The 23,712-nt window shown below is 43.6% G+C and overlaps 9 non-coding genes and 2 pseudogenes across 9 annotated transcripts; all 11 read right to left on the bottom strand.

Annotated features, from left to right (window-relative positions):
• Nucleotides 1–101: 101 nt before the first annotated feature.
• On the bottom strand, nt 102–292 carry LOC141232577 (U2 spliceosomal RNA). The gene has a single exon (XR_012298791.1). It is a non-coding gene; the product is annotated as a U2 spliceosomal RNA (small nuclear RNA).
• Nucleotides 293–1,401: 1,109 nt separating this feature from the next.
• On the bottom strand, nt 1,402–1,592 carry LOC141232406 (U2 spliceosomal RNA). The gene has a single exon (XR_012298658.1). It is a non-coding gene; the product is annotated as a U2 spliceosomal RNA (small nuclear RNA).
• A 1,109-nt stretch (nt 1,593–2,701) lies between these two features.
• LOC141232404 (U2 spliceosomal RNA) lies at nt 2,702–2,892 on the bottom strand. The gene has a single exon (XR_012298656.1). It is a non-coding gene; the product is annotated as a U2 spliceosomal RNA (small nuclear RNA).
• A 1,118-nt stretch (nt 2,893–4,010) lies between these two features.
• LOC141232525 (U2 spliceosomal RNA) lies at nt 4,011–4,199 on the bottom strand. Its single transcript, XR_012298765.1, has one exon. It is a non-coding gene; the product is annotated as a U2 spliceosomal RNA (small nuclear RNA).
• Nucleotides 4,200–7,046: 2,847 nt separating this feature from the next.
• On the bottom strand, nt 7,047–7,237 carry LOC141232445 (U2 spliceosomal RNA). The gene has a single exon (XR_012298696.1). It is a non-coding gene; the product is annotated as a U2 spliceosomal RNA (small nuclear RNA).
• A 1,109-nt stretch (nt 7,238–8,346) lies between these two features.
• On the bottom strand, nt 8,347–8,537 carry LOC141233096 (U2 spliceosomal RNA). Its single transcript, XR_012299260.1, has one exon. It is a non-coding gene; the product is annotated as a U2 spliceosomal RNA (small nuclear RNA).
• A 1,109-nt stretch (nt 8,538–9,646) lies between these two features.
• Nucleotides 9,647–9,837, bottom strand: LOC141232566 (U2 spliceosomal RNA). Its single transcript, XR_012298790.1, has one exon. It is a non-coding gene; the product is annotated as a U2 spliceosomal RNA (small nuclear RNA).
• A 1,109-nt stretch (nt 9,838–10,946) lies between these two features.
• Nucleotides 10,947–11,137, bottom strand: LOC141232553 (U2 spliceosomal RNA). The gene has a single exon (XR_012298785.1). It is a non-coding gene; the product is annotated as a U2 spliceosomal RNA (small nuclear RNA).
• Nucleotides 11,138–12,246: 1,109 nt separating this feature from the next.
• On the bottom strand, nt 12,247–12,440 carry LOC141232556 (U2 spliceosomal RNA). Its single transcript, XR_012298786.1, has one exon. It is a non-coding gene; the product is annotated as a U2 spliceosomal RNA (small nuclear RNA).
• A 794-nt stretch (nt 12,441–13,234) lies between these two features.
• On the bottom strand, nt 13,235–13,326 carry LOC141232586 (U2 spliceosomal RNA; annotated as a pseudogene).
• Nucleotides 13,327–19,502: 6,176 nt separating this feature from the next.
• LOC141232527 (U2 spliceosomal RNA) lies at nt 19,503–19,680 on the bottom strand (annotated as a pseudogene).
• Nucleotides 19,681–23,712: the final 4,032 nt, after the last annotated feature.

The following is a 23,712-nucleotide window of genomic DNA, read 5'->3' as shown; positions in this document are numbered from 1 at the left end:
AAAAGCAAAGCCAAAGAGTCCATCCCAAAATCCGACAAACAAGCAAAATGAACAAAAAACATTGAATTCAATACTTTCTGATTTTAGAAACTGCATTAAAGAAGGGGTGCACCGGTCCTGGAGATACTGCAATACCAGGTCAATGCGTGGAGTGGACAGAGCAAGCTCTTTTTCCATCTCCCTGTTCTAAAAATCCATTTAATATATGGTCCCCAGATAGGGGACGTATCAGATATTAAACTGATAAGAACAGATACTACACTTGATCTTAGCCAAAAGGCCGAGAAGCGATAACCAGAATTGGTTTCGAACTACGGAGCCACCCAAGGATCCTGAAGAGTCCATTTGTGGAGATGAGCTCCTGGACTCCCGTTAAGAAGACATGTTGTCAACCTCTAGATCCCTTACATGCCTGCACTTTTCGGCTTGCTGCTGCTGCAATCCACGCGTTTTAGATCTGCATAACTCCACCTCTTTAAACACAGCACCCTCACCCCCTGCTGTTCCGACCCGCCTCAACACCGTTGGAAGGGAGGAGAACCAATTAAGGCGGGGGGTGGGGTGGAACGAGCAGCTGTCTACCCTTAGCAGGAGGGCTGCTGATTACTTACCTCTCCTGCTGCTGCTGGCTGTCCAGCAGCAGACTGAAGGTGGCTGCTGCTGTGCGCAGGTATATAAAGGCTCAGAGCCTATTATGACACGCGCAGCCAGCGTTCCATTGCCACATTCCATCTACTGCAGGCAGGATACCTGGCTGGCTGAATGTCGCTGAGAAGCTCACAGAGACCGCCATAAGCAACAGTTTAACAGAATGCCACAGACTAATCAACCAAACTTTTTGGGTTGGGTTCTCTTTTATAGTCTGCAGGCATTAAATGAAAGAAGTCAGTGTTCCAGCAGAAGGAGACAACGTTTCAGAAAAGGCATTGTAGCAAACCAAAAAAGAAATTTTAAGCGCAGCAGAGTAACCAGCGCACTTACCTGTTAGCTCAGGTGAGTTTAAAAGGCTGCTGTTGATAACAAGGGCATTTGCTAAATAGATGGTGTGTGTGCAACAATATACTGAAAGGTCAATTATATTGTGCAGCTTATCTCACCACCTGTAGTTATTTAGGTGAAAGCTCCAAAATGCTTGCCTAATATGTCTGTTTATCCAAAAGGAAGTAAAAAGGGAGAGCTAGAAAGATAGCATTGCATCACATTACATGGCAATGCAATGCACAGTTGCTGAAGTTGAACCAAAATGAGCTTGTAATCTGGCTTCTGCAACTTTGAACATGAAAAATCCAATGAGGAGAAGAAAAGCAAAGCCAAAGAGTCCATCCCAAAATCCGACAAACAAGCAAAATGAACAAAAAACATTGAATTCAATTCTTTCTGATTTTAGAAACTGCATTAAAGAAGGGGTGCACCGGTCCTGGAGATACTGCAATACCAGGTCAATGCGTGGAGTGGACAGAGCAAGCTCTTTTTCCATCTCCCTGTTCTAAAAATCCATTTAATATATGGTCCCCAGATAGGGGACGCATCAGATATTAAACTGATAAGAACAGATACTACACTTGATCTTAGCCAAAAGGCCGAGAAGCGATAACCAGAATTGGTTTCGAACTACGGAGCCACCCAAGGATCCTGAAGAGTCCATTTGTGGAGATGAGCTCCTGGACTCCCGTTAAGAAGACATGTTGTCAACCTCTAGATCCCTTACATGCCTGCACTTTTCGGCTTGCTGCTGCTGCAATCCACGCGTTTTAGATCTGCATAACTCCACCTCTTTAAACACAGCACCCTCACCCCCTGCTGTTCCGACCCGCCTCAACACCGTTGGAAGGGAGGAGAACCAATTAAGGCGGGGGGTGGGGTGGAACGAGCAGCTGTCTACCCTTAGCAGGAGGGCTGCTGATTACTTACCTCTCCTGCTGCTGCTGGCTGTCCAGCAGCAGACTGAAGGTGGCTGCTGCTGTGCGCAGGTATATAAAGGCTCAGAGCCTATTATGACACGCGCAGCCAGCGTTCCATTGCCACATTCCATCTACTGCAGGCAGGATACCTGGCTGGCTGAATGTCGCTGAGAAGCTCACAGAGACCGCCATAAGCAACAGTTTAACAGAATGCCACAGACTAATCAACCAAACTTTTTGGGTTGGGTTCTCTTTTATAGTCTGCAGGCATTAAATGAAAGAAGTCAGTGTTCCAGCAGAAGGAGACAACGTTTCAGAAAAGGCATTGTAGCAAACCAAAAAAGAAATTTTAAGCGCAGCAGAGTAACCAGCGCACATACCTGTTAGCTCAGGTGAGTTTAAAAGGCTGCTGTTGATAACAAGGGCATTTGCTAAATAGATGGTGTGTGTGCAACAATATACTGAAAGGTCAATTATATTGTGCAGCTTATCTCACCACCTGTAGTTATTTAGGTGAAAGCTCCAAAATGCTTGCCTAATATGTCTGTTTATCCAAAAGGAAGTAAAAAGGGAGAGCTAGAAAGATAGCATTGCATCACATTACATGGCAATGCAATGCACAGTTGCTGAAGTTGAACCAAAATGAGCTTGTAATCTGGCTTCTGCAACTTTGAACATGAAAAATCCAATGAGGAGAAGAAAAGCAAAGCCAAAGAGTCCATCCCAAAATCCGACAAACAAGCAAAATGAACAAAAAACATTGAATTCAATTCTTTCTGATTTTAGAAACTGCATTAAAGAAGGGGTGCACCGGTCCTGGAGATACTGCAATACCAGGTCAATGCGTGGAGTGGACAGAGCAAGCTCTTTTTCCATCTCCCTGTTCTAAAAATCCATTTAATATATGGTCCCCAGATAGGGGACGCATCAGATATTAAACTGATAAGAACAGATACTACACTTGATCTTAGCCAAAAGGCCGAGAAGCGATAACCAGAATTGGTTTCAAACTACGGAGCCACCCAAGGATCCTGAAAAGTCCATTTGTGGAGATGAGCTCCTGGACTCCCGTTAAGAAGACATGTTGTCAACCTCTAGATCCCTTACATGCCTGCACTTTTCGGCTTGCTGCTGCTGCAATCCACGCGTTTTAGATCTGCATAACTCCACCTCTTTAAACACAGCACCTTCACCCCCTGCTGTTCCCACCCGCCTCAACACCGTTGGAAGGGAGGAGAACCAATTAAGGCGGGGGGTGGGGTGGAACGAGCAGCTGTCTACCCTTAGCAGGAGGGCTGCTGATTACATACCTCTCCTGCTGCTGCTGCTGCTGATGGCTGTCCAGCAGCAGACTGAAGGTGGCTGCTGCTGTGCACAGGTATATAAAGGCTCAGAGCCTATTATGACACGCGCAGCCAGCGTTCCATTGCCACATTCCATCTACTGCAGGCAGGATACCTGGCTGGCTGAATGTCGCTGAGAAGCTCACAGAGACCGCCATAAGCAACAGTTTAACAGAATGCCACAGACTAATCAACCAAACTTTTTGGGTTGGGTTCTCTTTTATAGTCTGCAGGCATTAAATGAAAGAAGTCAGTGTTCCAGCAGAGGGAGACAACGTTTCAGAAAAGGCATTGTAGCAAACCAAAAAAGAAATTTTAAGCGCAGCAGAGTAACCAGCGCACATACCTGTTAGCTCAGGTGAGTTTAAAAGGCTGCTGTTGATAACAAGGGCATTTGCTAAATAGATGGTGTGTGTGCAACAATATACTGAAAGGTCAATTATATTGTGCAGCTTATCTCACCACCTGTAGTTATTTAGGTGAAAGCTCCAAAATGCTTGCCTAATATGTCTGTTTATCCAAAAGGAAGTAAAAAGGGAGAGCTAGAAAGATAGCATTTCATTACATTACATGGCAATGCAATGCACAGTTGCTGAAGTTGAACCAAAATGAGCTTGTAATCTGGCTTCTGCAACTTTGAACATGAAAAATCCAATGAGGAGAAGAAAAGCAAAGCCAAAGAGTCCATCCCAAAATCCGACAAACAAGCAAAATGAACAAAAAACATTGAATTCAATTCTTTCTGATTTTAGAAACTGCATTAAAGAAGGGGTGCACCGGTCCTGGAGATACTGCAATACCAGGTCAATGCGTGGAGTGGACAGAGCAAGCTCTTTTTCCATCTCCCTGTTCTAAAAATCCATTTAATATATGGTCCCCAGATAGGGGACGTATCAGATATTAAACTGATAAGAACAGATTTTTTTTTTTTTTTTTTTTTTTTTTTTAAACCTATTCAGGTTAAAATTAAAGTCCACTCCACAGTCCTCTTCTCCCCAAAGGGAGACAAGACGTGGACTCCAACTTAAATCATCATCAGGTTTTGGTACTTTTAATGTCAGAAAAAAAAATTACAAAAATACAACAATACTTACAAAGAAAGAAATGTTTCAGAACCTGAATGGATACCAAAAAAATAAAAATTAAATTATAACTGTATTAACAACAGTAATAACATCAAGTAAAATACTTGTAACCATTATCAAAAGCATGAACCCCAACCCAACTCAGAACCTTAAGGGACAAATCTTCAACCCTTGATGCTGAAAAAACTTGTTTCGATACACCATCTGGTATTCTATATTTCACACAAAAAACATTTTTATCTCTTATTAGTTCTTTCCTAACATTCTCTATAAGATAGTCCAAACGTTTCTCATCATACAACTTACGGTACAACCGGTTAAAATATTCTGCATTCTTTATAAACATAGGTTGTTGAAAAACAACTATATTTTCTTCCATTGCCACCTCCACTTCCTGTTCCTTTCTCTTTTCTTGCTTTTTAACCTTACCACGGCCAGTTCCCTGACTTACACCTCCCATTTCACTCTCTACCCTATCCCCTCAATCTACTCTTGTTTTCTCCATCTCCCTCTGCACTCCTACAGGTTTGCTTTCTTTTCCCTTTACCACCAACACCTTTTCTACACTTTCCTCCTTTCTCTCTACCAAAACCTTTTTAACCACTACCTCCTTCTCTTTATTTCTTTTCCTCTTTGGGCAATTCTTAAAAACATGCGTATCTTCCTGACACAAGTTGCACTTCCTCCGATCTTTACAATCCTTTGACTCATGATCACCTTTTTTGCAAAAACCACATACACCACCCGAACAATTTTCCTTTCCATGCCCGTATTGACGACAAACTCGACAAAAAGTGGGTATACCACTGAAAAAAATATCACCATTTATATTACCCAACTTAAACCTAGCTGGGGGAAGCAACACAGTCCCCTGCTCATCTTCTTTGAAACGGACCAAAAATTTCCAGTTCGATGTCCAAAAACCAAATTCATTATAAATCTTCCCTTTTGGTGTTACTGACAAACAAAAAAACTCCAAAAATGTAAGAACATCCTCTTCGTCCACCAATGGAGAGTACATTTTAACAATGATCCATTTATCTCTAACGGGGAAGTGTGGCATTACACTTATCCCCTCCATTCTTTTATCCTGGCTTGCAGTCATTTTCCTTAGATATCCTTCAAAAAAAACTTTGTCAACAAAAACTATATCATAAACACCCCTCCTGGGGTAGTCCATTATCGCCAACACTTCTTCTGTCTTCAAACCAAAAAGATCCACAAGAACTTGACTCATCACATACCTAAAATCCTTTTGATCTTGAAAGTTCTCCTGAACAACCAAACGAATAGAATTCTGCACCTTAGCGAATTCAGGCACATGATCTTCCTCTCCTTCATGTGATGCTGCAGACATCTTCTTCACAAACAGGTTCTCCTCTTCTCAATAGAAACCTTCAACACCGAAGTGCCAGGTAGATGATCGCCTCCCGTTGCCCGGGGACTAATCCGACTCCCTAATAGCAGCAGGGAGGTGAAGCCCTGCTGAAAAACAGAGCGATCCCCCCAGGCCAAGGAGCCGGGTACCCCGAGCACCTCTCAGCCAAGACCAAGGCAGCAGCCGCTAGATCACTGCACTTGATCTTAGCCAAAAGGCCGAGAAGCGATAACCAGAATTGGTTTCGAACTACGGAGCCACCCAAGGATCCTGAAGAGTCCATTTGTGGAGATGAGCTCCTGGACTCCCGTTAAGAAGACATGTTGTCAACCTCTAGATCCCTTACATGCCTGCACTTTTCGGCTTGCTGCTGCTGCAATCCACGCGTTTTAGATCTGCATAACTCCACCTCTTTAAACACAGCACCCTCACCCCCTGCTGTTCCCACCCGCCTCAACACCGTTGGAAGGGAGGAGAACCAATTAAGGCGGGGGGTGGGGTGGAACGAGCAGCTGTCTACCCTTAGCAGGAGGGCTGCTGATTACTTACCTCTCCTTCTGCTGCTGGCTGTCCAGCAGCAGACTGAAGGTGGCTGCTGCTGTGCGCAGGTATATAAAGGCTCAGAGCCTATTATGACACGCGCAGCCAGCATTCCATTGCCACATTCCATCTACTGCAGGCAGGATACCTGGCTGGCTGAATGTCGCTGAGAAGCTCACAGAGACCGCCATAAGCAACAGTTTAACAGAATGCCACAGACTAATCAACCAAACTTTTTGGGTTGGGTTCTCTTTTATAGTCTGCAGGCATTAATTGAAAGAAGTCAGTGTTCCAGCAGAGGGAGACAACGTTTCAGAAAAGGCATTGTAGCAAACCAAAAAAGAAATTTTAAGCGCAGCAGAGTAACCAGCGCACATACCTGTTAGCTCAGGTGAGTTTAAAAGGCTGCTCTTGATAACAAGGGCATTTGCTAAATAGAGGGTGTGTGTGCAACAATATACTGAAAGGTCAATTATATTGTGCAGCTTATCTCACCACCTGTAGTTATTTAGGTGAAAGCTCCAAAATGCTTGCCTAATATGTCTGTTTATCCAAAAGGAAGTAAAGAGGGAGAGCTAGAAAGATAGCATTGCGTTACATTACATGGCAATGCAATGCACAGTTGCTGAAGTTGAACCAAAATGAGCTTGTCATCTGGCTTCTGCAACTTTGAACATGAAAAATCCAATGAGGAGAAGAAAAGCAAAGCCAAAGAGTCCATCCCAAAATCCGACAAACAAGCAAAATGAACAAAAAACATTGAATTCAATACTTTCTGATTTTAGAAACTGCATTAAAGAAGGGGTGCACCGGTCCTAGAGATACTGCAATACCAGGTCAATGCGTGGAGTGGACAGAGCAAGCTCTTTTTCCATCTCCCTGTTCTAAAAATCCATTTAATATATGGTCCCCAGATAGGGGACGTATCAGATATGAAACTGATAAGAACAGATACTACACTTGATCTTAGCCAAAAGGCCGAGAAGCGATAACCAGAATTGGTTTCGAACTACGGAGCCACCCAAGGATCCTGAAGAGTCCATTTGTGGAGATGAGCTCCTGGACTCCCGTTAAGAAGACATGTTGTCAACCTCTAGATCCCTTACATGCCTGCACTTTTCGGCTTGCTGCTGCTGCAATCCATGCGTTTTAGATCTGCATAACTCCACCTCTTTAAACACAGCACCCTCACCCCCTGCTGTTCCCACCCGCCTCAACACCGTTGGAAGGGAGGAGAACCAATTAAGGCGGGGGGTGGGGTGGAACGAGCAGCTGTCTACCCTTAGCAGGAGGGCTGCTGATTACTTACCTCTCCTGCTGCTGCTGGCTGTCCAGCAGCAGACTGAAGGTGGCTGCTGCTGTGCGCAGGTATATAAAGGCTCAGAGCCTATTATGACACGCGCAGCCAGCGTTCCATTGCCACATTCCATCTACTGCAGGCAGGATACCTGGCTGGCTGAATGTCGCTGAGAAGCTCACAGAGACCGCCATAAGCAACAGTTTAACAGAATGCCACAGACTAATCAACCAAACTTTTTGGGTTGGGTTCTCTTTTATAGTCTGCAGGCATTAATTGAAAGAAGTCAGTGTTCCAGCAGAGGGAGACAACGTTTCAGAAAAGGCATTGTAGCAAACCAAAAAAGAAATTTTAAGCGCAGCAGAGTAACCAGCGCACATACCTGTTAGCTCAGGTGAGTTTAAAAGGCTGCTGTTGATAACAAGGGCATTTGCTAAATAGATGGTGTGTGTGCAACAATATACTGAAAGGTCAATTATATTGTGCAGCTTATCTCACCACCTGTAGTTATTTAGGTGAAAGCTCCAAAATGCTTGCCTAATATGTCTGTTTATCCAAAAGGAAGTAAAGAGGGAGAGCTAGAAAGATAGCATTGCGTTACATTACATGGCAATGCAATGCACAGTTGCTGAAGTTGAACCAAAATGAGCTTGTCATCTGGCTTCTGCAACTTTGAACATGAAAAATCCAATGAGGAGAAGAAAAGCAAAGCCAAAGAGTCCATCCCAAAATCCGACAAACAAGCAAAATGAACAAAAAACATTGAATTCAATACTTTCTGATTTTAGAAACTGCTTTAAAGAAGGGGTGCACCGGTCCTGGAGATACTGCAATACCAGGTCAATGCATGGAGTGGACAGAGCAAGCTCTTTTTCCATCTCCCTGTTCTAAAAATCCATTTAATTTATGGTCCCCAGATAGGGGACGTATCAGATATTAAACTGATAAGAACAGATACTACACTTGATCTTAGCCAAAAGGCCGAGAAGCGATAACCAGAATTGGTTTCGAACTACGGAGCCACCCAAGGATCCTGAAGAGTCCATTTGTGGAGATGAGCTCCTGGACTCCCGTTAAGAAGACAAGTTGTCAACCTCTAGATCCCTTACATGCCTGCACTTTTCGGCTTGCTGCTGCTGCAATCCACGCGTTTTAGATCTGCATAACTCCACCTCTTTAAACACAGCACCCTCACCCCCTGCTGTTCCCACCCGCCTCAACACCGTTGGAAGGGAGGAGAACCAATTAAGGCGGGGGGTGGGGTGGAACGAGCAGCTGTCTACCCTTAGCAGGAGGGCTGCTGATTACTTACCTCTCCTGCTGCTGCTGGCTGTCCAGCAGCAGACTGAAGGTGGCTGCTGCTGTGCGCAGGTATATAAAGGCTCAGAGCCTATTATGACACGCGCAGCCAGCGTTCCATTGCCACATTCCATCTACTGCAGGCAGGATACCTGGCTGGCTGAATGTCGCTGAGAAGCTCACAGAGACCACCATAAGCAACAGTTTAACAGAATGCCACAGACTAATCAACCAAACTTTTTGGGTTGGGTTCTCTTTTATAGTCTGCAGGCATTAATTGAAAGAAGTCAGTGTTCCAGCAGAGGGAGACAACGTTTCAGAAAAGGCATTGTAGCAAACCAAAAAAGAAATTTTAAGCGCAGCAGAGTAACCAGCGCACATACCTGTTAGCTCAGGTGAGTTTAAAAGGCTGCTGTTGATAACAAGGGCATTTGCTAAATAGATGGTGTGTGTGCAACAATATACTGAAAGGTCAATTATATTGTGCAGCTTATCTCACCACCTGTAGTTATTTAGGTGAAAGCTCCAAAATGCTTGCCTAATATGTCTGTTTATCCAAAAGGAAGTAAAGAGGGAGAGCTAGAAAGATAGCATTGCGTTACATTACATGGCAATGCAATGCACAGTTGCTGAAGTTGAACCAAAATGAGCTTGCCATCTGGCTTCTGCAACTTTGAACATGAAAAATCCAATGAGGAGAAGAAAAGCAAAGCCAAAGAGTCCATCCCAAAATCCGACAAACAAGCAAAATGAACAAAAAACATTGAATTCAATACTTTCTGATTTTAGAAACTGCATTAAAGAAGGGGTGCACCGGTCCTGGAGATACTGCAATACCAGGTCAATGCGTGGAGTGGACAGAGCAAGCTCTTTTTCCATCTCCCTGTTCTAAAAATCCATTTAATATATGGTCCCCAGATAGGGGACGTATCAGATATTAAACTGATAAGAACAGATACTACACTTGATCTTAGCCAAAAGGCCGAGAAGCGATAACCAGAATTGGTTTCGAACTACGGAGCCACCCAAGGATCCTGAAGAGTCCATTTGTGGAGATGAGCTCCTGGACTCCCGTTAAGAAGACATGTTGTCAACCTCTAGATCCCTTACATGCCTGCACTTTTCGGCTTGCTGCTGCTGCAATCCACGCGTTTTAGATCTGCATAACTCCACCTCTTTAAACTCAGCACCCTCACCCCCTGCTGTTCCCACCCGCCTCAACACCGTTGGAAGGGAGGAGAACCAATTAAGGCGGGGGGTGGGGTGGAACGAGCAGCTGTCTACCCTTAGCAGGAGGGCTGCTGATTACTTACCTCTCTTGCTCCTGCTGGCTGTCCAGCAGCAGACTGAAGGTGGCTGCTGCTGTGCGCAGGTATATAAAGGCTCAGAGCCTATTATGACACGCGCAGCCAGCATTCCATTGCCACATTCCATCTACTGCAGGCAGGATACCTGGCTGGCTGAATGTCGCTGAGAAGCTCACAGAGACCGCCATAAGCAACAGTTTAACAGAATGCCACAGACTAATCAACCAAACTTTTTGGGTTGGGTTCTCTTTTATAGTCTGCAGGCATTAATTGAAAGAAGTCAGTGTTCCAGCAGAGGGAGACAACGTTTCAGAAAAGGCATTGTAGCAAACCAAAAAAGAAATTTTAAGCGCAGCAGAGTAACCAGCGCACATACCTGTTAGCTCAGGTGAGTTTAAAAGGCTGCTGTTGATAACAAGGGCATTTGCTAAATAGATGGTGTGTGTGCAACAATATACTGAAAGGTCAATTATATTGTGCAGCTTATCTCACCACCTGTAGTTATTTAGGTGAAAGCTCCAAAATGCTTGCCTAATATGTCTGTTTATCCAAAAGGAAGTAAAGAGGGAGAGCTAGAAAGATAGCATTGCGTTACATTACATGGCAATGCAATACACAGTTGCTGAAGTTGAACCAAAATGAGCTTGTCATCTGGCTTCTGCAACTTTGAACATGAAAAATCCAATGAGGAGAAGAAAAGCAAAGCCAAAGAGTCCATCCCAAAATCCGACAAACAAGCAAAATGAACAAAAAACAATGAATTCAATACTTTCTGATTTTAGAAACTGCATTAAAGAAGGGGTGCACCGGTCCTGGAGATACTGCAATACCAGGTCAATGCGTGGAGTGGACAGAGCAAGCTCTTTTTCCATCTCCCTGTTCTAAAAATCCATTTAATATATGGTCCCCAGATAGGGGACGTATCAGATATTAAACTGATAAGAACAGATACTACACTTGATCTTAGCCAAAAGGCCGAGAAGCGATAACCAGAATTGGTTTCGAACTACGGAGCCACCCAAGGATCCTGAAGAGTCCATTTGTGGAGATGAGCTCCTGGACTCCCGTTAAGAAGACATGTTGTCAACCTCTAGATCCCTTACATGCCTGCACTTTTCGGCTTGCTGCTGCTGCAATCCACGCGTTTTAGATCTGCATAACTCCACCTCTTTAAACTCAGCACCCTCACCCCCTGCTGTTCCCACCCGCCTCAACACCGTTGGAAGGGAGGAGAACCAATTAAGGCGGGGGGTGGGGTGGAACGAGCAGCTGTCTACCCTTAGCAGGAGGGCTGCTGATTACTTACCTCTCTTGCTCCTGCTGGCTGTCCAGCAGCAGACTGAAGGTGGCTGCTGCTGTGCGCAGGTATATAAAGGCTCAGAGCCTATTATGACACGCGCAGCCAGCGTTCCATTGCCACATTCCATCTACTGCAGGCAGGATACCTGGCTGGCTGAATGTCGCTGAGAAGCTCACAGAGACCGCCATAAGCAACAGTTTAACAGAATGCCACAGACTAATCAACCAAACTTTTTGGGTTGGGTTCTCTTTTATAGTCTGCAGGCATTAATTGAAAGAAGTCAGTGTTCCAGCAGAGGGAGACAACGTTTCAGAAAAGGCATTGTAGCAAACCAAAAAAGAAATTTTAAGCGCAGCAGAGTAACCAGCGCACATACCTGTTAGCTCAGGTGAGTTTAAAAGGCTGCTGTTGATAACAAGGGCATTTGCTAAATAGATGGTGTGTGTGCAACAATATACTGAAAGGTCAATTATATTGTGCAGCTTATCTCACCACCTGTAGTTATTTAGGTGAAAGCTCCAAAATGCTTGCCTAATATGTCTGTTTATCCAAAAGGAAGTAAAGAGGGAGAGCTAGAAAGATAGCATTGCGTTACATTACATGGCAATGCAATGCACAGTTGCTGAAGTTGAACCAAAATGAGCTTGTCATCTGGCTTCTGCAACTTTGAACATGAAAAATCCAATGAGGAGAAGAAAAGCAAAGCCAAAGAGTCCATCCCAAAATCCGACAAACAAGCAAAATGAACAAAAAACAATGAATTCAATACTTTCTGATTTTAGAAACTGCATTAAAGAAGGGGTGCACCGGTCCTGGAGATACTGCAATACCAGGTCAATGCGTGGAGTGGACAGAGCAAGCTCTTTTTCCATCTCCCTGTTCTAAAAATCCATTTAATATATGGTCCCCAGATAGGGGACGTATCAGATATTAAACTGATAAGAACAGATTTTTTTTTTTTTTTTTTTTTTTTTTTATCGAAAGCCCGAATTCGTGTACAAAACCCGAGTGCGCTTAAAAAAGTGACAAGTGCCACAAAAAAAGTGCACTAGGATGCTGGTCTTCTTGAAACCCTCTTCAAAAGGAGAAGGGTCCCCCAAACCATTCCCCGTCCCTCCGAGCCAGAAGGCCACAGCGAGAAACAGGGACAAATAGCCACCTCCAGCCGGAGCCAGAGGCGACCCAATCTTACCCCCAGCACCTGCCCGAGTTCTCACCCGAGCAAGGCACTGGGAGCCAAAGACTGTGCTCCCCTCCCGGAAGAGGGGAGCCAACAACGCTCTCCTCCCGAAAGAGGAGAGCCAGGGGGGTTCAGGGGGGAGCAGAACCTGATGGCCACACACTCCCCCCCTAGACCTGCCAAGAGAGGAACCCATAAGGGAACCGCATCCCGACAAAATCCTAGTAGGACGTGACACACGTGAATAAGTGGACACACAGTGACAAAGAAATGAAATAAATAGTGAAGGTTTCACAGTATAATACTGCCCGGACCTTCGACCGGGAATTGAAAAATTCCCCATCCTAAGACCAGAAGGCCCGGAATAAGGGTGTGTGCGAAGAAAGAAAATTTGAAGTGCTTGTGCAAATGTGCCATAAACTCAAGTGGGGTTCCCAATCCCAGTGAGTTAAGGCACCCCAGGGTCACCACTCCTGGGGCACTTCACACTTCGGGCTTTCGATCTTCCCCGGCCCAATGGCGTCGATCCTGGGGGGCCATGCTTTCCACCAGATGACTATATTAGCCACCTGGCGTACTAACAAGCGCCTAAACCCCAGTGTGCATAATGTATCAATCTACTAGGGCGGCTAACATCCAAAACCGCCTTTTCGAAAGATACTACACTTGATCTTAGCCAAAAGGCCGAGAAGCGATAAGAACAGATTTTTTTTTTTTTTTTTTTTTTTTTTTTAAAAACCACTCAGGTTTAGATATAAGCAAACAGTTAACCAGACTTCGTCATAAGTTATACTGTCACTTCATAAACATCATTGTGGTTTCTTTATTAAAGTATTATTCAACAAAAATACATCCAAGTAATCCTATGCCAGAGACATTTCCAGAAAAAATATCAACGGTATTTAACCATATCCTGCCACTTAAGGTATTTCCACACCCCTTCAGAATCTGTTCCACCACCACCACCTTCTCTTGTATCCCACAAATAGATTACATATAGTCTTGCTAAGATCAACCTAATACAATCATTTACTGTTAAATTTACTCTTTTAAACACACACAAATTTCTCACATCCCACAAGCTCTCCTGCACACACACCATAATAAACCACATCATCCTTTCTAGGCCACGACGACTAGCACCAAAACCAAACATAGCCACTCTCCAATCAATAAACTTCACACCAGCAACCCCTTTACACAGTCCACCCACACCTTTCCACACATCATACGCAAAATTACAATCCCACATAAGGTGCCTCACCGTCTCATTCGCTCCACAACCATCCCTTGGACATACTGCAGATCTTAAGATCTCTTTTCTTCTGAAAATCCCTCACTGGCAAAATATTATGAAGGCCCATCCATACTATATCTCGCTGTCTATTCGACACACCTTGAATGCTTAACTTCTTCCATACCCGCGCAACTTCCATAGAACGCAATCCCACCACATTACTCTCACACTCATTCACACACATCTTCCCCATCACCTTCTTAACCAACATAAAGTCTTTCATTGCAACTGCTAACAAATCATTCTTCCTCACAAACTTCTCAATCAAACCATACCACTCAGGACACTTAAAAGCAACAGGCACATTCTTATCACGCTTCACCCAATTCAGACCATACAGCATCCATCCAGCCAAATACTTACACATAAATGCCCCTTTATTATTCTTCCCAATCAAAATGACCGTAGTCTTAATAAAATGCAATGTTAGAAACACTTCAATATTCGGAAACTTCAGTCCCCCATACAAATATTGCTTAAACAAAATCTCTCTCTTAAGTCTTTCCATCCTACTGCCCCAAAAAAACACAAAAATTAGTTTCTCCACTTTTTTAATTTTCCTATAGGGCACTGGAAAAATACAAGAAACATAAAGCAAAATAGGGAGAATAACAGCCTTAATAATAAGAACCTTCCCTACCAAAGACAAAGAACGTAACTTCCAAAAATTCATCTTCCGCACAATCCGCTCACCACATTCATCCCAACTCTCATAACCTTTCAAATCATCATTAAAAAAAACTCCCAACACTTTAATTGCACCATCCACACCAGCCACACCATCCATCTTAATACTATTGTCACCAAAACATTTAAACATGCATTTGTTCCAATTCACACGAAACGCTGACGCGCCACAAAAAAAATTCAACAACAATTTTACTCTCTCCATAGAGGCCACACTCTCACTCACCACTACTACATCATCCATATATCCTAAGACTTTCACAGTCATTCCACCACTCCCTGGCACTAACAAACCACGCACCACTTTCTCTTTCCGAATCATACACAGCAGTGGCTCAATCACACACACAAATAATACCGGTGACATGGGACAACCTTGCCTCACACCAGACCTAATACACACTTTCTCACTCAAAAACCCATTCACCAGAAATTCACTCACCACCTCCCCATACAATTCTCTCACGGCACGCACAAATTTCTCCGGAAAACCCATTCTACGCAAAACCTCAAATAGAAACACATGAGACACGCGATCAAACGCCTTTTCAAAGTCAACAGCCATCACCATACACTTCTGCTTTCTTACTTTACAATCCCACAACACATCTCTTAAAAGACACAGATTATCCGTCATACATCTACCAGGCACTGCACACACTTGATCTTTACCAATCACATCAGCTACAACCACACGCATCCGACACGCCAAAATTTTACTGAATACCTTGTAATCGGCGTTCAGAAGCGTAATTGGCCTCCAATTACTCAAACACCTTTTATCCCCTTTCTTATGGATTAAGACCACCACTCCCTCCTTCATTGAACCCGCAAGCATCCCATTCTCCCACATAAACTGACACACTTCCACTAAATCCATACCCATCACTTCCCACATCATAACATATAGCTCCACAGGCAAACCATCCTTCCCAGGCGTCACATTTTTCCTTGCACCAAACACCGCTTTCTTAACTTCCTCCTCAATCACTGCCTCACATAGACCAGAACATCCATCCTTATCCACCTTACAATCCAAAGTCTTAAGCACTTCTTCTTTCAAACTCTCATCCACCCACTTCCTGCCAAACAACTCAGCATAAAACGTGACCACTTCCTTCATTACATCCTCCCCACTCACACAAACACCATCCACATCAAAAATCTCCTCCATACCCTCCTTCTTACCATTTATTTTTTTAAAGAAATATCTTGAACACTTTTCATCTTTATCAAGATGGACCACCTTTGACCTAAAAATTATTTCCCTTCCCTTCCTCTCCAAAGTCCTCTTCAAATCCTCTCTCGCACTTCTTAACAAATCATCCACATCCACACCACACATCCTCATTTTCTCCAGCCATTCCACCCTCATCATTAAATCTTTATATTGACTCCTAACCATGGCAGCCTTTTTATAGCCCCATCGACGAAAAAACTTTTGCACTTCATACTTCATCCAATCCCACCACACCAACACACTTTCAAACTTACTCTTTTGAGATTTACACCAACTATATTTTTTCTTAAAATCATTCACAATACTCTCATCCTCAAGCAAACTCACATTCAATTTCCACACACCTCTCCCATGCACCCGCCTTAAATCCCCTCTAAACTCACCTTTCAGGCACACATGGTCCGAAAAAGGAACTGAAAATTGAGAAAAACCATCACATATTATATTTTTAGAAAAAAACATCCTATCAATCCTAGATGTTATCCCACCCCTGTCAGCTTTATAGGTTGGTGGTGGTGGCTTCCCCAAATAAACCTCAGCAGCATCAAAAAAGAAAAAATCAGAAATAATGTTTGCCAATTTTTTTCCTGAGGCATCAACTTTCCCCTCAGTTACACAGTTAAAATCACCTGTTACTATCACAGGGATCCTACCAGGTAATTCTAAACATAATTTATCTAATAAACTTAACCTGTCTTCTTTTTTTGTAGGACCATAAATATTTATAATTTTAACTTTCCACCCCCTCCCACACACAACTGCAGAGATGCAACGACCCACCTCTATTACCTTATAATATTCAAAAACAAAATTTCTATTATTTAATACTATCCCAACTCCATCATTTTTATTCCCACTAGAGCCAGACCAGATATGCTGGCCATATGGCCAATCAGCGTCTTCCAGGGGTTCTTCTATACCACACTCCTGTAGACACATAATATCAAAAGAATGGTTATGTAAGAAGTCCAGAATCACAGATCTTCTAACTCTAGACTTTAAAAGTCTTACATTAAGGGACGCAATGTCCCAATTTGGTTTAGAGACCATTCTTTGGCTCAAAAACCAGAAACACCAGTCTCAGCAAAAAAAACATGCCTTCCTTATCCTTTGTCAGCCGGCGAACTGCCACTTAGCTGAAAGATAGTGGACTCCAAATTCTCCTCCAGGTAAGCCGTTGACACAGGAGAAAGAGAAACCACTGGGTAATCCCGCTCACTCACCGGACTTGCCACGCATTGGCTACTTGATGGTTCAGACAACCGGGCCCTTTTATTCTTAGCGCGGTCCGGTTCCTCAGAAGACCTCACCCCAGTCTCAGTGAAGTCTCCTTGACCTCCAGCTCCCTCTTCATCCATTTCACTGCTCCAACTGAGAGCCGGGTCCCCTGGGATTTCCAAGGCTCCCTCACGTTCTTCACAAAAGGAGTCAATGAAACCCCCCTGATAGGAAGAAATGTCCATCTCAGCTGCCAGAACCTCTTCCACTCTCCCGGGCTCCACCAGTAGGTCAGCAGACGCCCTCACTGGAGCAGTCTCCACACGCTGTTCCACTACCTTCACCCTGGAAGAAACTGCGGCCTCAGGTGCCACACTCTTAGGCCTCGGAGAGTTCGAGACCACCTCAGAGTATGCCCTTGCCTTGCCCTCGTTCGCACGACGAGTACAATCCTTAAAGGCATGCCCCTCCATACCACAAGCATTGCAAACAATTGGATTGGTACAGTCCTTAGCAACATGCCCACTTTGGTTGCACTTGGAGCAAACAGGCACAGCAGTACAAACCTCTTGTAAGTGTCCGTACTTCTTACATTTCCTGCAAAAAACTGGGGCCTCAGGAAAGAAGAGAATACCCCTATCTCTCCCGATAGAGAAACTTTGGGGAGGGTAATGAACACCTCCAGGCTCCGAAGAACTTTCCCCAAATCTGACAAAATATCTGTATTTGCCAGTCCATAAGTTCTCCTCGTTCATAATTTTGTGACTGTTGCTCACAAAGTCACAATGCCTCTTAAGAAAAGTCGCAATGTCATGTTCGTGCACAAAGGGATTATACATAAATATGACTAGGGGAACATCACCTTTGGAGTACAAGACTGTAAAAGTCAAACCATGCAAGGTTGGATTCTTCTCCTGCTCCCTCAACTTCTTATACAGGTTCCGGCAAGCCGCCATAGATTGCAGCACCAAGACATACCGTCCTTCTTTCCGGGATTCCTGCAGGCAGACGATGTTTTCTCTTGTCACTTCCAGGATTTTGAAGATCACCTCGTGCACCATATACGACAGATTGAAACGCTCTCTGACAGCAGCATCAACTTCAATGCGGAATGCATTGCGAACCCGATTGTCATCGGTCCCAGCATAGCGTATCTTCACGCCCATTATGATCACTCTCTCGTTCCTCCTCGTTCTCCCCCTAAAGCAGCAACCGGCTTAAGCCATCAAGATGGCGATGCCGGAAGGCCAAGGGAAAACACTAAAGGACCCCAGACAAGACACTTGGTCTTAGCCAAAAGGCCGAGAAGCGATAACCAGAATTGGTTTCAAACTACGGAGCCACCCAAGGATCCTGAAAAGTCCATTTGTGGAGATGAGCTCCTGGACTCCCGTTAAGAAGACATGTTGTCAACCTCTAGATCCCTTACATGCCTGCACTTTTCGGCTTGCTGCTGCTGCAATCCACGCGTTTTAGATCTGCATAACTCCACCTCTTTAAACACAGCACCTTCACCCCCTGCTGTTCCCACCCGCCTCAACACCGTTGGAAGGGAGGAGAACCAATTAAGGCGGGGGTGGGGTGGAACGAGCAGCTATCTACCCTTAGCAGGAGGGCTGCTGATTACATACCTCTCCTGCTGCTGCTGCTGCTGCTGGCTGTCCAGCAGCAGACTGAAGGTGGCTGCTGCTGTGCACAGGTATATAAAGGCTCAGAGCCTATTATGACACGCGCAGCCAGCGTTCCATTGCCACATTCCATCTACTGCAGGCAGGATACCTGGCTGGCTGAATGTCGCTGAGAAGCTCACAGAGACCGCCATAAGCAACAGTTTAACAGAATGCCACAGACTAATCAACCAAACTTTTTGGGTTGGGTTCTCTTTTATAGTCTGCAGGCATTAAATGAAAGAAGTCAGTGTTCCAGCAGAGGGAGACAACGTTTCAGAAAAGGCATTGTAGCAAACCAAAAAAGAAATTTTAAGCGCAGCAGAGTAACCAGCGCACATACCTGTTAGCTCAGGTGAGTTTAAAAGGCTGCTGTTGATAACAAGGGCATTTGCTAAATAGATGGTGTGTGTGCAACAATATACTGAAAGGTCAATTATATTGTGCAGCTTATCTCACCACCTGTAGTTATTTAGGTGAAAGCTCCAAAATGCTTGCCTAATATGTCTGTTTATCCAAAAGGAAGTAAAAAGGGAGAGCTAGAAAGATAGCATTTCATTACATTACATGGCAATGCAATGCACAGTTGCTGAAGTTGAACCAAAATGAGCTTGTAATCTGGCTTCTGCAACTTTGAACATGAAAAATCCAATGAGGAGAAGAAAAGCAAAGCCAAAGAGTCCATCCCAAAATCCGACAAACAAGCAAAATGAACAAAAAACATTGAATTCAATTCTTTCTGATTTTAGAAACTGCATTAAAGAAGGGGTGCACCGGTCCTGGAGATACTGCAATACCAGGTCAATGCGTGGAGTGGACAGAGCAAGCTCTTTTTCCATCTCCCTGTTCTAAAAATCCATTTAATATATGGTCCCCAGATAGGGGACGTATCAGATATTAAACTGATAAGAACAGATTTTTTTTTTTTTTTTTTAAACCATTCAGGTTAGTTTTATAGCAAATCAGTAGGATATACCAAAACTGTTGCAAAAAAAACTTCTCATCATCATGGCCATATTTATTAAGCATAAAGTAACCTAATATTACAGAAAGAAGAACATCTTATTAATATAAACCAAAAGATCACTGAAATTTTACAATATGCCTCCACTTTTCAATTTCCATATTCCCTCGGCATCTGTTCCACCACCGCTACTACTATCCATCTTGTAAATCAAAAATAGCCTAGAAAGAATAATCCTAATACATTCATTTACTGTAATTGATTTCCTTTTAAATACACAAAGATTCCTCACATCCCACAAACTTTCTAACACACAAGCCATAATTAACCACAAAACTCTCTCCTTTACACGTCCACTTGCACCAATACCAAACATAACCACACGCCAATCCACAAAAGTCACTCCCGCCAAACTCCTACACAACCCCCCTACACATTTCCACACGTCTTGCGCAAAATCACAATTCCACATCAGATGCATAACCGTCTCACAACCATTACATCCATCTCTTGGACAAACATCCGACCTAATCAAACCTCTCTTCTTTTGAACGTCTCTCACTGGAAGAATATTGTGAAACGCCATCCACACTACATCCTTCTGTTTGTTGGACATCCCATACATACCCAACTTTCTCCAAGCATCCGCAACCTCATTCCCTCTCAAACCAACAATATTAGACTCGACCTCATTTGCACACAATTTCCTATACACCCTCTTAGTCATTCTAAACTCATCCACCGGCACACTCAGCAAATCATACTTCTTGACAAACTTCTCAATCACCTCATACCACACCGGACACTTAAAAGACACAGGCACTCTCGCATCCCTCTTTCTCCAACCTAACCCATACAACATCCATCCTGCAGAATAACTTGCCATACATGCACCCTTATTACCTTTACCCAACAATACCACAATCGTCTTAATATAATGGAGCCCTAAAAAAAACCTCAACATTAGGAAATCCCAAACCACCATGCTGGCAGGCCTTATAAAGGCTTTCCCTCTTCAGCTTCTCCATCTTGCTGCACCAGAAAAAGGAAAAAATCATTTTCTCAACTCTCTTCACTTTCCTAAAAGGGGATGGAAAAATTATGGCCACAAAAAGCAGAATGGGTAAGATCACTGCTTTGATAACTAGAACTTTGCCCCGCAAAGAAAGATCTCTCATTCTCCAAAAATTCAATTTTCGCTCAACACGCATACCACACTCGTCCCAACTCTCATTTCCTTTCAGATCATCATTGAAAAATACCCCTAAAACCTTAATTGCACTCTCCTCATACTTAACACCTTCCATACGAATACTGTCATCTCCAAAGCATTTGAAACTACACTTAGTCCAGTTAACTCTAAAACCTGATGCACCACAGAAAAAATCCAAAAGCAACCTCACCCTACTCATTGAAGCCATACTTTCACTCACCATCACAACATCATCCATGTAACCTAACACCTTCACATGCTTACCACCACTCCCAGGCACTAACAATCCTCTCATCATTTTCTCACGTCTCACTAAACACAGCAAAGGCTCAATCACACATACAAACAAGACAGGGGACATAGGGCACCCCTGTCTTACACCAGACCTAATCATCACTTTGTCAGACAACCATCCATTCACTAAAAACTCACTTGACACATAATCATATAAAGACTTAACTCCATTCAGAAAAACCCTAGGGAAACCCATCCTCTCCAATACTTTAAACAGAAACACATGCGAAACTCTATCAAAAGCCTTTTCGAAATCAATTGCTAACACCATACACTTCTGCTTTCTAGTCTTACAATCCCCAAGCATATCCCTTAACAATAACAAATTATCACTTATACTCCGACCAGGCACGGCACACACTTGGTCATCCTCCACAACCCTACCAATCACCTCACGCATACGATTTGCTAACAATTTACTGTAGACCTTATAATCAGCGTTAAGCAATGATATGGGTCTCCAGTTCTCCAAACGCTTTTTCTCACCCTTCTTAAACACAAGAACCACTATACCCTCTTTCATACTGTCACACAAAACACCATTCATCCACATATACCTACAAACCTCAGTCAAGTCCTTACCCAAAAACTCCCAAGCTTTCACATACAGCTCCACAGGCAACCCATCCTTCCCAGGCGTCTTATTCTTTTTAGCACTCATAACAACATTCCTCACCTCATCCAAAATAACATCCTCACACAAAGCATCACATTCATCCGAACCAAGTCTCTTCTCCATACCACTCAATACATGCGACACAAGTCCAGGATCAATCCATTTCTCATCGTACAACTTACTATAGAAGCCATTCACCTCATTCAACACATTCTTCCCAACCACACTAGATCCATCTTCACCTACCACTTCACTCAAATCCAACTTCCTTCCATTCATTTTTTTAAAAAAGTACCTGGTGCACTTTTCATTCTTTTCCAAATGCTCTAACTTGGTACGGTAAATAATCTCTTTACCTTTTTCATCCAGAAGACATTTTAACTCATTCTTAGCAACCTCAAGCTGATCAGACATATCCATTCCTTTCCTAACACACCCACGCAACCAATCAATCCGTCTACTTAAGTCATTAAATCTATTACGATATCTGGCAGCTTTTTTGTAGCCCCATTTTTTAAAGAAAGTTTTTAACTGTAATTTCACCCAATCCCACCATTCAAGCACACTACCAAAATCACGCTTACGCCACCTCCAACTTGCATACCTTTTCTCCAACTCACTCATCACCTCCTCATCCTCCAACAACCTCGTATTCAATTTCCAAACCCCACCCCCAAACACCATGTCCCCATTCGCACTAAAAACTCCACGCAAACACTCATGATCAGAAAAAGGTACCTTATGTTGAACATAACTTGAACAAACCATATTTTTGGAAAATAACATCCTATCTATCCTCGATGAAATATTACCACGGTCAGCATAATATGTAGGCGGTGGTGGAATGCCATACTCAAGTATTGCAGCGTCTAAGAAAGAAAAATCAGAAATAAGTTGAGATAACTTTTTTCCCGTAATGTCCACATTACCTTCTGTGACACAATTACAGTCACCAACAAAAACTGTAGGAATTTTTCCAGGGAGAAAAAAACTCAATTTCTCAAGAAGAGCAAGCCGCTCCTCTTTTTTAGTAGGACAATATAAATTAATCATTCTAACCTTCCACCCTCTATAACTCAAAAAAACAATAATGCAGCGACCCACCTCCACAACCGTGTAACTATCAATAGTAATATTCTTATTACCAACTAAAATCCCCACACCATCATTTTTGTTAAAGCTGGACCCCGACCAAACATACTGGCCATAAGGCCAGTCCTTATCCCCTGGAGATTCAGTAATCCCACACTCTTGTAGACAATAGACATCTGCACTCAAACCCTTTAGATAATCCAGAACTGTTGTTCTTCGGGTAACAGATCTAATTTGCCTAACATTAAGGGACACAATGTCCCATCCAGAATGATGCGGCATAACTAAAGGGGATCACACATAACCTGAAAAAAAAAGAAAGAAAACATCAACTCAACCTTCATCAAGCAAAGCAAAGCTATTACCATCTGGCTGAATGCCAAATGTAACAATGTCAGGAGAAAATACATCTGACGGGTAAGCACGAGAGTCCACCGGGCTATCACACACGGCAGCAATGGATGAACACTCAGTCCTTGGCTTCTTCTTGACCACATCAGGATCCTCCTCATCAGAGAAACGGACAGCAGACAAGTCCCCTTGGCCACCGCCCCCGATCTCCTCTGAAGCAGTATTGCACCAAGATATGACAGGAGAATTGGACAAGTCCATTTCCCCCTCACCACGGACACCAAACTGGGGAGGGAAAGGTGACATCACCTCTGGAATCACCATGTCAAAGCCTCCTGACGCAGGAGGCTGAAGCTGGGCATCTTCAAATATGTCGTCCATCTGAGTGCCATCCTCTTCCTCTTGGGGAGCAGTTGCCTCCCCGACATCCGGAAGGGGACCTT

Source organism: Phyllobates terribilis, unplaced genomic scaffold (genome assembly GCF_046119375.1).
Source record: "Phyllobates terribilis strain yellow unplaced genomic scaffold, ASM4611937v1 Scaffold_540__1_contigs__length_1147954, whole genome shotgun sequence".
Taxonomy (NCBI): Eukaryota; Metazoa; Chordata; class Amphibia; order Anura; family Dendrobatidae; genus Phyllobates; species Phyllobates terribilis.
This window is presented reverse-complemented; position numbering and strand designations above follow the sequence as displayed.